General features: G+C 40.0%; 1 long non-coding RNA gene across 2 annotated transcripts in view; it reads right to left on the bottom strand.

Annotated features, from left to right (window-relative positions):
• Positions 1-12905, bottom strand: part of LOC125161070 (uncharacterized) — a 46058-nt gene extending 33153 nt beyond the window's left edge. Inside the window, exons 1-3 of one of the 2 annotated variants that reach the window (XR_007150460.1) lie at positions 11752-12905; positions 7812-7970; positions 1110-1319 (exon numbers count right to left, since the gene is read on the bottom strand). This is a non-coding gene — a long non-coding RNA (uncharacterized LOC125161070). The remainder of the gene's footprint in view (positions 1-1109; positions 1320-7811; positions 7971-11751) is intronic. The other variant, XR_007150461.1, reaches the window with a different exon arrangement.
• Between the last annotated feature and the right edge of the window lie 363 nt (positions 12906-13268).

Below are 13268 nucleotides of genomic sequence, written 5' to 3'. Positions count from 1 at the left end.
TCCCTCTTTACTTCTGAGGTCTGTGAATTACTCCACTAATTCATCTACTTTGAAATTTTCTCTTTGGTTGGATGCACAGGCATTTAATAGTAAAATAATTAGACATGAGTAGATTGTCTAGGTGCACAGTTAATGGAGTTTAAATGCTTCTTTCACATTCTCTCTTCAGCTTGCTTGACTAGCTGACATTATTAGCTCAGGCTGGGACTTATTTATGAATAGGCAAGTGATAGCATCATCTGTTTGTGTGATCTAAGGGTTCAAAAGTTTCACCCCAAAGAAACAAATTCTCTATCTACCATCATTGCTATTTGAAATTCTGCTAGTTAACCATTTATTTCTTTGTAATAAGCAATGTCTCTGGGATAGCTAATGTGTCCTTTAAAATGCAGTTATTAACCTTGGGAAAGAGAACACTTTTATGTGATGTGATTTTATCTGATTGCTTTTAATTTAGAAGGAGCAGCTAATACCCTGACTCCACTGGTGTCCTGGGAAATGTAGACAGTGATTACTGGCAAAATGGTGTGTAACTAATATGGCCCCCGTCTTGGCATGCCTGAGGTTAACAAATAGGGCCACTTTTTTTTTTTTTAAGTACCCATAACTTGGAGACTTAGAATCTTCATCCCTTAGATTCTAGAAATTACTTTTTTTTTTTTCCAGCCTTGATCCTGGAGGAAGATGACTTAAATTAGAGCCCTCCAGCTGACTCACAGTGAAAATGTAGGGTGACTGGGGTGACTGGGTGGCTCAGTCAGTTAAGTGTCCAACTTTGGCTCAGGTCATGGATCTCACAGTTGGTGGGTTTGAGACCCGAGTTGGGCTCTGTGCTGACAGCTCAAGGCCTGGAGCCTGCTTCGGATTCTGTGTCTTCCTCTCTCTGTTCCCCTCCCATGCTAGTGTTCTCTCTCTCTCTCTCTCTCTCTGAAAAATAAATAAATAAACTTAAAAAAATGTAGTGTGAGTAAAAATACTCTATGGTCCTAAGCCACTGAAATTTTTGATTTGTTTGTCACTGGGACATATTCTAATTTATTCTCTTTTTTTTTTTTCCTCCTGAGTTTCCTTCCCAAAGGAATTTTTGGAAGTCACTGAGGATTGCTTACATTGTCCACAGATTCTGGCTGTTGCTTGCCACCTCTGCTGTGCTCTAAACGGCACTGCACCAGGACTCGGGAGTCACCTCTTGATATCTTGCAGGTTCTGCTGTTCTGCTTCTGCTTCTGTGGCATGCTTCTTCTGCTTCTCCCTCTTCTTCTTTTTCTTCTTCTTCACCACTTTCCTTCATGCCCCTTTGGTAGCTCTCCAAGATACAGCTAAAAGAAAGATGAAGACTTCAAAATATTTACTGAAGACTGAGGACAACAGTAAGGAAGTAGTGTCCAAAAAAAGAAAAGTTAAAACTGTATGCAGGGTATTGCTCTTAGGGTGTGAGAACATACAGCCTTTCACAAGGGATATCCTCCTAATGACTGTCTCTCTCCTCAGCTTCCTCCACTGTTAAAGTCACAATTTTATTTCCCACTGAGAAAAGGACCATTCACCATGTCCAATACACTCCTGGACCCCATTATCAACATAAAATCATCTCCAGAAGTTCAACTCTCCCTTCTTTAAGAGAATCTGTCAAATTATTAAACATAGCTGTTCAGCAACTCATCTCTTAGATGACATGGACCAATTTGTAGAAAGACACAAATTATCCACTCTGACACAAGAAGAAACAGAAAATCTGAATAGACCTACAACAAGCAAAAAAAAAAAAAAGTTAAATTAGCAATAAAAATTTTTTCCACAAAGAAAAGCCTCTAGGCTCATGTGGCTATACTGGTGAATTCTATTAACTATTTAAGGAAGAAATAATACCAATACCAACAAATTCTTAGAAAGTAGAGGAGGACAGAACACTCCCCAATTCATTTTTTCAGGCCAGTATTAGCCTGATACCAAAACCAGGTTAAAAGCATCACAAGAGAAGAAAACTAGGCTCACAAATACAGATGCAAAAATCTTTGATAAATTATTAACAAAACAAATGCAGGAAACTATAAAAAGAATTATGCACCATAAACAAATGAGATGTATCCCAGAATGTAAGGTTGGTTTGACACAAAAAAATAATTAATGTAATACCTTATATAAATAGAAGAAAAGAGGAGGAAAAAAGACCATCCCAATGAAGCAGAAAAATCACTTGATAAATTCCAATACTCATTCATGATTAAAAACTTTTAACATACCAGTAATAGAAAGAAACCTATATAGAAACCTTATAGAAAGGGCTTCTATAAAAACCTACAGCTAAGATATTCTTAATGTGAAAGTTCGAATGCTTTTTCCTAAGATTAGGAAGACAAAGGTCCACTTCAACTATATGTGATAGTTGGTTTTATATGTCAACTTGGCTGGGTCACAGGGTGCCAAGATTAAACATTATTTTGGGGTGTGTCTGCGAGGGTCTTTCCAGAAGAAATTAGCATTTGAATTGGTGGACTCAGTGAAGTATATTGCATCCCCCCCAACAAAGTGGGTGGGCATCATCTCATCTGTTAGGGACCCGAATAGAACAAAAAGTGGAGGATGTGAGAATTCATTTACTTCCTGCCTACCTGCTTGAGCTGGGACCTTAGTCTCCTGCCCTGGAGTTGGGATTGACACCATCAGCTCCTCTAGTCCTCAGGCCTTTGGACTCAGGAATTACATTTCTGGTTTTCCTGGGTTTCCACCTTGCAGGTGGCAGATTGTGGGACTTCTCAGCCTCCATAGTCATGTGAAGCAATTTTTCATAATAAATCATCTTTCTATATCTCCATCATTTATCATCTATCTCTCTTATCTGTATATCAGCTATCTATATATCTTCTTTCTATATGTACCCATATGTACATCCTATAGATTCTGCTTCTCTAGAGAACCTTGGCTCGCACATCACTTCTATTTATTTTTTTAACAGTTTTATTAATAATTTATTTTCTAATTTACATCCAAGTTAGTTAGCATATGGTACAGCAATGATTTTAGGAATAGATTCTTTAATGCCCCTTACCCATTTAGTCCATCCCCCCACTTCTATTTATTATTGTACTAGAGGTTCTAGCCAGTGCAACAAGGCCAGAAAAATCATGTAAGGGGCATGTTAAAGCATACAGATTGGAAAAGTAGAGATAAATTGTAAATATTTGCAGATGATGCACTCTTTTGTGTAGAAAACCACAAGGAACCTACAAAATCTGTTACAACTATTAAGTGAGCTTAGCACTGTCATAGGATTACAAGATGAGTGTGCAAAAATCAATTGTATTTCTATTTACTAGCAACCAACAGTCTGAAAATGAAATGAAGAAAACAAACATATTCATAATGATATCAAAAGGAATAAAATCCCTAGGAATATTTAACAAGAGAAATGCAAGACTTATCTAATGAAAACATAACATTGATGAAAAAACTTTAAAAGATCTATATAAATGGAAAGATATACCATGCTTATGGAATAGAAGACTCCATATTGTGAGGATTGCATTTCTCCTCAAATTGATCTATACATTCAAAACAATCCCAGTCATAATCCCAACAAAGTTTGTTTGTTTGCTTGTTTGTTTTTTAAAGATATTTTTAATGTTCATTTACTTTTGAGAGAGAGAGAGAGAGAGAGAGTGCAAGCAGGGGAGAGGAAGAGAGGGAGGGACAGCAGATCCAAAGTGGGCTCTTCGCTGACAGCTGAGACTGATGTGGAGCTTGAACTCGAACCCACAAGATCATGACTTGAGCTGAAGCCAGACACTTAACTGACTGAGACACCCAGGTACCCCTGTTTGTTTGTTCTTTTATAAGTTGACAGGCCAATTCTAAATTATATGTGCAAATGAAAAGGACCTAGAATAGCCAAAATATATTTTTTAAAAAGAATAAATTTCAAACTTAATGTAAAGCTACAGTAATCAAGGCAATGTGGTATTGGCATAAGTATGGGCATGTAGATTAAATAAATATAATAGTTCAGAAATAAGCCCACACATTTATGATAACTTAATAATTGATAAAGGTGCCAAGGTTGAAAAGATAATATTTTTAGCTCTCTGTGCTGCATGGTTGGACATACATATGCAAAAACAAAAAAGAGCCAAACCCAAGACCTTTACCACACACTATGCATAAAAATTAACTCACTATGAATTATAGACCTAAATGTAAGAGCCAGATCTAGCCAAACCTGGAACAAAAGAGAGCAAAACCTTCATGATCTTGGGATAGGCAAAGATTTCTTAGATTTCTTAGATACTAAAAACATGATCCATAAAAGAAAAAAAACCTGATTAATTAAATTCCATTAAAAGGGAAAACTTGTTTTTTAAAGGATACCATTAAGAGAATGAAATGACAGCCAAACCTGGAAGAGCTATTTATAAACCATTTGTCTGATTGAAGACTTGCTTCTAGTATAAAGAATTTTATAGTTGTATAATAAGATGATCTAACTTTAAAAACTAACCAAATATTAAAAAAGATATTTCACCAAGAAAAGTAGACATATGGATAATAGTCATTAGGAAATGCAAATTAAAATCAGGAGATATCACTTCACACTTTTTAGATTTGCTAGAGTAAAAAGAATTTTCAATATTGTGAGGACGTGGAGAAATTGGAACTGTTTAGAATATAAAATTGAAGAGCCACTTTGGAAAATAGTCTGATAGTTTCTTAAAAAGTTAAACATAGACATACTATTTGACTCTGCAATTTCATTCCTAGGTATTGACTCAAGGGAAATGAAAACATATGTCTACACAAAGACTTGTACATGAATGTTGATAATGACATTATTCATATTAGCCCCAAACTGGAAGCAATCAAATGTCCGGGCATCTGGTGAATAAATAATCAAATGGTGGTATATCCATGCATGGACATGGAATACCACTCAGCAGTAAAAAGGAACAGACTGCTCAGACTTGTGGCAACATGGATGAAAATCAAAAACAATACAATAAGTAAAAGAAGCCAGACACAAACGTTGCATATTGTGAATGATTCCATTTACTAGAAATTTCTAGAGAAGGCAAAATGATAGCGATGGAAAACAGATGGGAGTGAGAATGGGACTGACTGCACATGAGCATGAGGGAAATTTTTAGGGTGATGGAAATATTCTAACACTCAGTTGTGATGGTAGCATCACTATATACGTTTACTAACACTTAGGGATTTTATGGCATTTGTGCTAGTGGAGCATAGTTTGTGGCACTGAACTCTTTGGCCTTAATAGAAGATTCTACCCAGCTGCTCCCCACCTCCCACCCCATCTGGGTCACCTATAAAGCCTCTTACTCTGCAGTGTCATAATGTCACATTGCTCATACTTTCATTAACATTGCTGGCCAGTGCCCCTTCAAGGCAAAAAAAGGGAGGCTTCTCTCAGATTCCAACAAGCTGTTGTGGGACAATTTGGGTCTGTTTGGTCAGAGATGGTTTTACCAGCAGTTTAGTCTGAGATTTGTCTTCAGTATCTTTCACTATCTGATAGTGAGGTTCCTGACTTAATGGTTGACTAATGCCTCTACCTGATTGTATGTTTCCATGGACATACATTAAAAAGAAACGGACATCTGCCAAGTGACTAGATTGGTGTAGAGATGTTCCACATAGGGAGCATGTGAAGCCTGACACCACTCCAGAGAGCTGCTAGCAATGGTCCCAAATCCAGGTCGCCTCCAGGGGGCATTTGCACCTCCTCAGTTAAGTGTCACTCCCTCTGTTTCCTCGATTCTTTTCGCTTCTTAGACATATCTTGTGAACTCTAGGATTAATCTCTTATTTTACCCACTTTTCCCTTCTATTTTCATTCCTTTGTCTGTTTTTCCTTGTATCCTGAGGATTTCCTGAATCCTTTCAACTTCCAACCTCCTTGATATTTTGAACTACAGAGGGGAATATATAGAAGGTTTTTTCTTTTTCCTTTTCATTGAATCCTCCTTGAGACATATATCAGCATTCAATGGAAACTTCTTCTGTATCTCAATTATTTCTAATGCAGCAAGAGGAACAATTATTAACGTATGATCAATGTATTGACTAATTATCTTGGTGAAGAATGGAACAAAAGAAGAAAAAAGACTAGGAGTGAAAATACTTGTTAAACAACAACTGCATTCTCCCAAGCCGGAGGGAATGAATGCTAAAACAAACATTAGCAACCTCTCAGAGGGGGAGGATTCAGGAACTCAGGAATAGGGAAGAGGAAAAAATAGCAATAACCACCATCAAAACAAGAAAGTCAGCACATAGCATTTTGGGTGAGGGAAGAAGATGGGAGTAGTAAGATACGGGCTTAATGGCAGATTTCGTTTTAAGTTTGTGCAGTTTGAATGACCATGAGGACTTTAGGGAAGAGCTGTCTTATGGGCAACTGAAATGAAAATCTGAGTCATAAGAAGGGTATATGCTGACTCACTTGTGGATAAATCAAAAACACATGAACAGAGCCTAATGAGGGAAAAGGGGAAAAGGGACAATAACAATAAAAGGATCAGAACACAGACGGCAAGAAATAACTGCAGGTGAGTGAAGAGGCTGTGAATTATCCTTTCAGTAAGCATGCCGAGGAAAAGAAAGTGCATTGCTATAAAGCTCACTAGTATAGAAAAGTCAAAGAGCATTACACTAGAAAAAGGAGAACTTAGGGGTGCCTGAGTGGTTCAGTCGGTAAAGCGTCAGACTCTGGGTTTCCATTCAGGTCATGATCTCAGAGTTCATGGGTTCAAGCACTGCATCGGGCTCTAGGCTGACAGTGTGGAGCTGACTTGGGATTCTCTCTCTCCCTCTCTCTCTCTCAAAACAAACAAACAAACATTTAAAAAAAAAAGAAAAAGGAGAACTCAATTGTATAAATAGTAGAGGAGAAGAAGCAATGAAGAGGGAGAGACTGAACATACAAAAAAGATAAAGAAGACTAAAAGGATGTTATAAAATCAAGGGCATAGACCAAAGACTTATTCTTACAAAGAAGCTTTTTCACCTCTTTCTTCCAAGAAAGATGAGTGAAGATAGGGTAAAGGTAGAGTGTGGGACATTTTCTGCAAGGTCTGTCTACATAAGCAATTGGATTGAAAAATGTCTCACAAAATTAATGCATCCATGTAACATATCATTATTAATCTATCAGTGAAGATTTAGAATAATGGTAGAGAAGTATTTATCCATTTGTTATCCAATCAGTGCACATGAAGATTCTTTGTAATATCTCTCCCTGCTCAGATCCAGGAACCATCTCTTTGTGCTTTTTACTGTCAAATGCACCATTCCTGGCCAATTTCTTACAATGCTATGGCTCTTCAGAACCTCTTGGTATTGAAACAATATAGCTATTCTTGCCTTTGTACTTCCCTGATACCACTGATTTAATGATGCTTGCATCATTATTCATAATGTAGCATCATCCATCATGCTGTCCATGAATACTGTTTTTAAATGGCTCTCTCAAAGGTTGTTATCATACTTTGTTGATGATAACCACAAATGCAAGTCTCACCCAGAGTATGAAGGAAAATGTGAATGATAACTCACTTTCTGGCCATGTTAAGTTTATCATTTGTAATTTTACAACATAAATGTAGAACAACAGGTCCTCCAACCATGTCTTCTCTTGAACTTATTAGGCTGTGCTCACTGTATTTCTAGAACATGATCTCTTTCAGTGTTCACTTCACCATTTCCTTCCATACACTACCACCAACAAGGAGAAGAGGAGAAGGACCTGTGGGCAAAGCTGGAAGGGCAGTCCCATTCATACAAAAATGTCCTTCACTTACCTGATCAACCCAGGAGAGTATGGTGTTACCACATTGATGGAAGACAAGAAAGGACCTTGATCGAAAGGACTCATTGGTCAGGTGGGGCAATAACCTCAGGAGCTCTCAGAGGAGACAGTTGTAGCCATCCCAAGAGCTGACTAGCATAGGGTGCCAAGCCTGTGGAGGGGACAGGGTGACTACCGTGGGTGCAGTGGTAGAAACACATAGGAAAAGAACATCTACCATCACCACCACCTTCAGGTTTATAGCCTGGAGGCAAAATCACAGTCAGAACACTGATGGGCAGGAGCCTACATGTGGGCTCATACAAGGGGCTCAAGGCCAACGGAATTTCATAACCCCATGTGCTCCAGTTGTCCACCATGCCTCTGTCAAGGCAAGTGACTGGAAATAAAGGTTGGAGTAAAAGATGCTACAACCCTCTCATTATTTTCCCCAGCACCATAATATAAATCCCTTGCCTTATATGAGGCATTATATAGAGAGCATTTATTCTTTTTTTTTTTAATGAAAACATTAAAAACAAGCAAGGACTATTTCTAAACAAAGAGGGAGTTTTGATAGGAAATTTGCAGCTTGACATCTCCTGTCTTTTGCAGAAATGCAATTATGTCTAACAGGTGCTACACTGATCTTCTACCTTAAGAACCAGAGACAATAATCAAAGTCTGCTAATGCCACCTATCTCCCAGAGAAAAGAAGCATGGCTGAAAATAGGGTCAAGGGGTTTTCAACTGTAAATGGGAATCTTTCCCAAGGCTCCTCATAAAAGGTATGCAAAGACAATGTAAGATATTCCTACAAGTTGGCAGATTTTGCTAAGAGTTGTTTTAACAGAGGAAGTAGGATGAGTAAAAATAGTGCTTCCCTGGAGGGGTGACATACTAAGGTTTGAGCAAAACTAGAGTTTCAGGGAGTGGAAAGAGAGAAAAGCATTAACAGGGATTGACCATAAGCAGAGATCTGATTGGAAGAACCATTTCTAAACCACGTCCAGCATCAGACTTTAAACATTTTTAAAAATAAGTTTCCAGGGGTGCCTGGGTGGCTCAGTCGGTTGAGCTTCCAACTTCAGCTCAGGTCATGATCTCACAGCTCATGGGTTTGAGCCCCGCATCGGGCTCTGTGCTGATAGCTTGGAGCCTGGAGCCTGCTTCAGATTCTGTGTCTCCCTCTCTCTCTGCCCCTAACCCACTCGCATTCTGTCTCTGTCTCTCTCAAAAATAAATTAAAAAAACATTAAAAAAAATATTTAAAAATAAGTTTCCATCTTAAATCTCTGCAGTGCATAGGTATAACTTTCACATTCATGAAAACAAGTTATATACAGCACACAAGAAAGCAGATCATATCTAGGTAAGTGGCAAAGCTAAGCTCTAGTCAACTCTGTCAGTATTTTAGTATCTGATAATGTTCCTAAATTAAGAATCAAATTTTTTGAACAAATATTCAGGGCTATCATCATAAATATAGAGTCATGTCAAAATGATTTATTCATTAAGGCAAACATTAATTTCACACACAACAAAGCACTTGTTAGGAATGGAGAGTCTTAGTCTGTCTACTCTGTGCTAAGAGCACATCCACCTTAGAAGTACATGCTGTTTGGGCAGGAAAGAGAAAATCCTGCACACACTCATTCATGGTCTTGGTTTTAAATTGCTTTCTTCCTCATTCTTGTCACCTGGATCCATCAAACTTTCAAGCCCTTAGGCCATGGACATTTCTTCTTTCTTTCCTCTACCTCACTTGACATGACTGTTGGCGCTATTCAATTATCTGGGCAAGACCATTAGTTCTCCTTAAGACAGTAACTACCTCTGGCTATGCCAGCTAAACATGCCTTCAAGGTCAGCCTAGAACAGTTCTGCCTCGATGCTGGCCAGTGTGAGCAGCACTGCCACTGGGCTCACCTAGGAATAAGAGCAGGTCTCAACAGGAATCAATATATCTTCTGTTTGAAGAAACTATCCCTTGGGAAATGTAAGTGGGAAAATAATTTATATAAAAAATACTGCTCTGATAAACAAAGACAATAACAAAAATATTCCTTGGGTGGGACTAACCTGGGCAGTGTGTGACTTTTTCTAAAGTCCTTTCTAGCAGAGTTAATTTAAAAGCCACCTGGTTGGTGTTGGAGAGGTCACACCAGCAAACACCTATCCAGGCTCAGGCCTCCTTCTACAGGATGCTGCTCAGTCCACAGCCTTGGTGCCTACATAGCCACAATTGGATGACATCACCCTGACTCTCTTGGCCATGGTTGATTGGGCAAAGACTGAGCATCCCATCCCATCTGAGGTGGCCACATTCGGAGGTTGGCCTGGCACCAAAAGATAGGCTGAATGTATTCATATCCTACGGCTTCTTTAACAACTTACCATAAACTGAGTTTCTTAAAATAATAGGTGGTTATTCTCTTGCTGTTCTGATGCTGGATGTCTGAAATCAAACTCCAAAGGCTCTAGGGAAGATTCCTCCCTTGCCTCTTGTAATTTCTGATGGTTGCCAACAACCCTTGCTCCTTTGGCTTCTAGATGCATCACTCTGGTCCCTGCCTCTGTTGTCACATGGTGTTCCCCCTGTCTGCCTTTTTTTCCTGTGTCCAAATATGACCTGTTCTTGTAAGGACCCCAGTCATACTGAATTTAGGGCCCACCATAATCAGTATGACCTCTTAACTTGATTATATCTGCAAAGATCCTATTTCCAAATAAGGTGACATTCACAAGTACTGGGGTTAGGACCTGAGTATATCCTTTTGGGGGACACAGTTCAATCCCCAAACACTGAGTCAATCAAAGTCCTTGCCTTGGGACTATGAATGAAGAGACACATGGAACTAACCAGCAGGTAGTGGAGTTCACAGCAAAACGATGTGGTGAGCTGGAATCAGGGCCAAGATAACTGAAAGCCATGTGCAAGCAGGAGTTATCTGGGAGCAGAAAAGCTGGGTGAAAGCCAAGGAAGCTGGAAGGAGAGAGAGGAGCCTGGAGCCGCCACAGCGATGGAAGTGGCACTCCCAGGGTCGTCAAGGTAGCCCTGAAGTTGCCCTGCATTCTTGACTTTTAACTCCAGAACCTCTCTGGCTGCATATTAACCACCCCCTGTTCTTAAGGTAGCCATTTTAACAATTTGCTCCATGAAACTATAAGAGTTAAGGTAAAAGAGTCCAAGGCTAATCTTCTTTTTAGTGGTAAGAAAACAAGCCCAGAGAGATGTGGTAAGGCCTTCTAAGGTCAGTTCCTCCAGATGCTTCAGATTCCTGAGGGTTGGGGGAGGGCTGGCGGCCAGGCAAAGGAAGGCTTTCCTTGAGCACTTCTCTGGAAGAGTAATAGTTACCCACAGGCTACCAGAAACAAGTTATTTGTCTTCTAAGATAACCCAGGCCTGCCCAGGAGGCACAATAGTGGCACAATGGCTGCCTTTCTATTTCTATCCTGGATTCCTAGATTCCTGGCCAATCCCAGGGCAATAGGCTAGGATGTGCTGCCTGCTGTTTGCCTTGACCATCAATCTCCCAAACGGAGAAGCTGGCACAGGGCCTGGAATAAGCCAGAAATGACTTGGTCAATTGCCCTTTTCACTTTCAACCTGGGATTCCCCAGACCCAGTCTCTCCTGCGGCTGGCGCAGAACAGACCATTGAATAATTTCCTATCAGTAGTGGAAATACAATGATCAGAGCCTGAGAGAGAGAGAGAGAGAGAGAGAGAGAGAGAGAGAAAAGAGAAGGAGCAGTTTATTCTGGGATTATACTATGCTCTACCCACTTGTTCCCAGCTTTCTGCTACCCCCAACAAAAAATTCTGTGTAAGTGCAAAATAACTTGTCATTCCAGAAAGAATAGAATAGATACTTATTAAGAATTTCCTTATAAAGCTTTCAACTGAATATCAGAATGACTGATAAATTCATTTTCATTTAAATTTACATACCAGGTGAGAGAAATCCAATTTGGAAGTCAGGTGGCTCCAGTTCTGTTGCTCTGATGAGCCAGGGAGTTCTGAGCAAGGCTTTGAGCTGGCAAGTGAGAATGTGATGTAGGAGATCTTGGCGGCCTCTCATTCATTTACTGATCTGCCTCCCCCAGGACTGACCTGGCTGTGACTCTTATACCCAGAGGTTATAGGGGAGCAAGGGAAACTTACCGGATTTCAGGGTGGACCATCTTCAGGAATGTAAAGGAATCTGCTGCAGATGATCTCATTTAATCTTCAGAACCACATCAAGAAATAGACTTACCAACCGAGGAACTAGAGAATCAGAGAGATTACTGCAATTTCTGGTACTTGAATTTCTGGTTGAGCAGGAAATACTGGGAGATAAATTATTCTCTGAACCTTTTGTTTGTATCAGCCTTTTTCCTTGGGAAGGGGCCAGCAAATTAAAGGAGGTAGTGCAACCTTGAGATACAAAAAGTTAGGTGTCAGTCACAAAATATTTACCAACATTTTATATTCAAGTCGGAATGTTTATGTGAAGACATTACATCAAAAAAGCCAGATGTGAAATGACAAATATAACATCATCTCTCATAACCCTTCCTAAAGTAGCAAACCTAAGCAAACAAAAATAGAATTGCCTTTCTAAATGTGGAGATAAGTACACCAAAAGTTTAAACAGGGATATGTGCAATCTTTCTGGCTTTTCTATGTTTTCCTATTTTTCTATGATAAACAATTAGTATCTATTTCTATAATGGAAAAAAAAAAAGCACATTGTAATTATCTTAAGGGACCAATCACCCAGAGTTTTGGTTTTAGACTATGGTGTCTTGGGCTGGATCAAGGCCACCAGAGGTCAATATGCTGACTCATCCTCCACTGCTAAAGTCCAAGGGGCTGAGGGTGCAGGGACCATCTCCAGTCCTCCTCATTGCTAGCCCCCAGAAAATGGAGGCACCACTGTTACTTACTTGGTGGAGAACAAGGAAGTGGATGGGAGGTTGTTGCTCCCTTTCCAGGCATCAAACCAAAAGAAATACTGGCTTTGTCACAGGCACTGTGAGCACAATGACAAATAGGTCCAGATCACTGCTCTCAAGGGGCCACAATCTCACGAAGGACACAGCTTCAGAGTGGCGTGATAAGAGCCGGTGGCAATGTGCACAGGATGTCACACACATGTGTGCACATGGCAACTGCCAGGAAACCACACTTTGGTGTGGAGAGGGCTTCCCAGAACAGGGGCGATCTGGCATGGCTGTGTGCACACCGTGACTCTGACTGACACCTTGGAACAACTTGCAAGATGATGGTCGATCTGGGCACACAGTGCTGCTCATCCAAATTGCCCAGCTCCCTCAACACCTGAAGGGCAAAGCTGGTCACGATGAGTAGATAAGGGCTTTGGTGTGGCTGAAGGGTGAAGGAAACGGCAGCAAACCCCAGGCTGAAGGAACCACGTGTGCAGGGGTGTGGGCCCGTGGAGTCTATTTAAGGAAACTGAGAGT

The sequence above is a fragment of the Prionailurus viverrinus genome, chromosome A2 (genome assembly GCF_022837055.1).
Source record: "Prionailurus viverrinus isolate Anna chromosome A2, UM_Priviv_1.0, whole genome shotgun sequence".
NCBI lineage: Eukaryota > Metazoa > Chordata > Mammalia > Carnivora > Felidae > Prionailurus > Prionailurus viverrinus.
The sequence above is the reverse complement of the archived record's forward strand: the minus strand, read 5'-3'. Positions and strand labels throughout refer to the sequence as shown.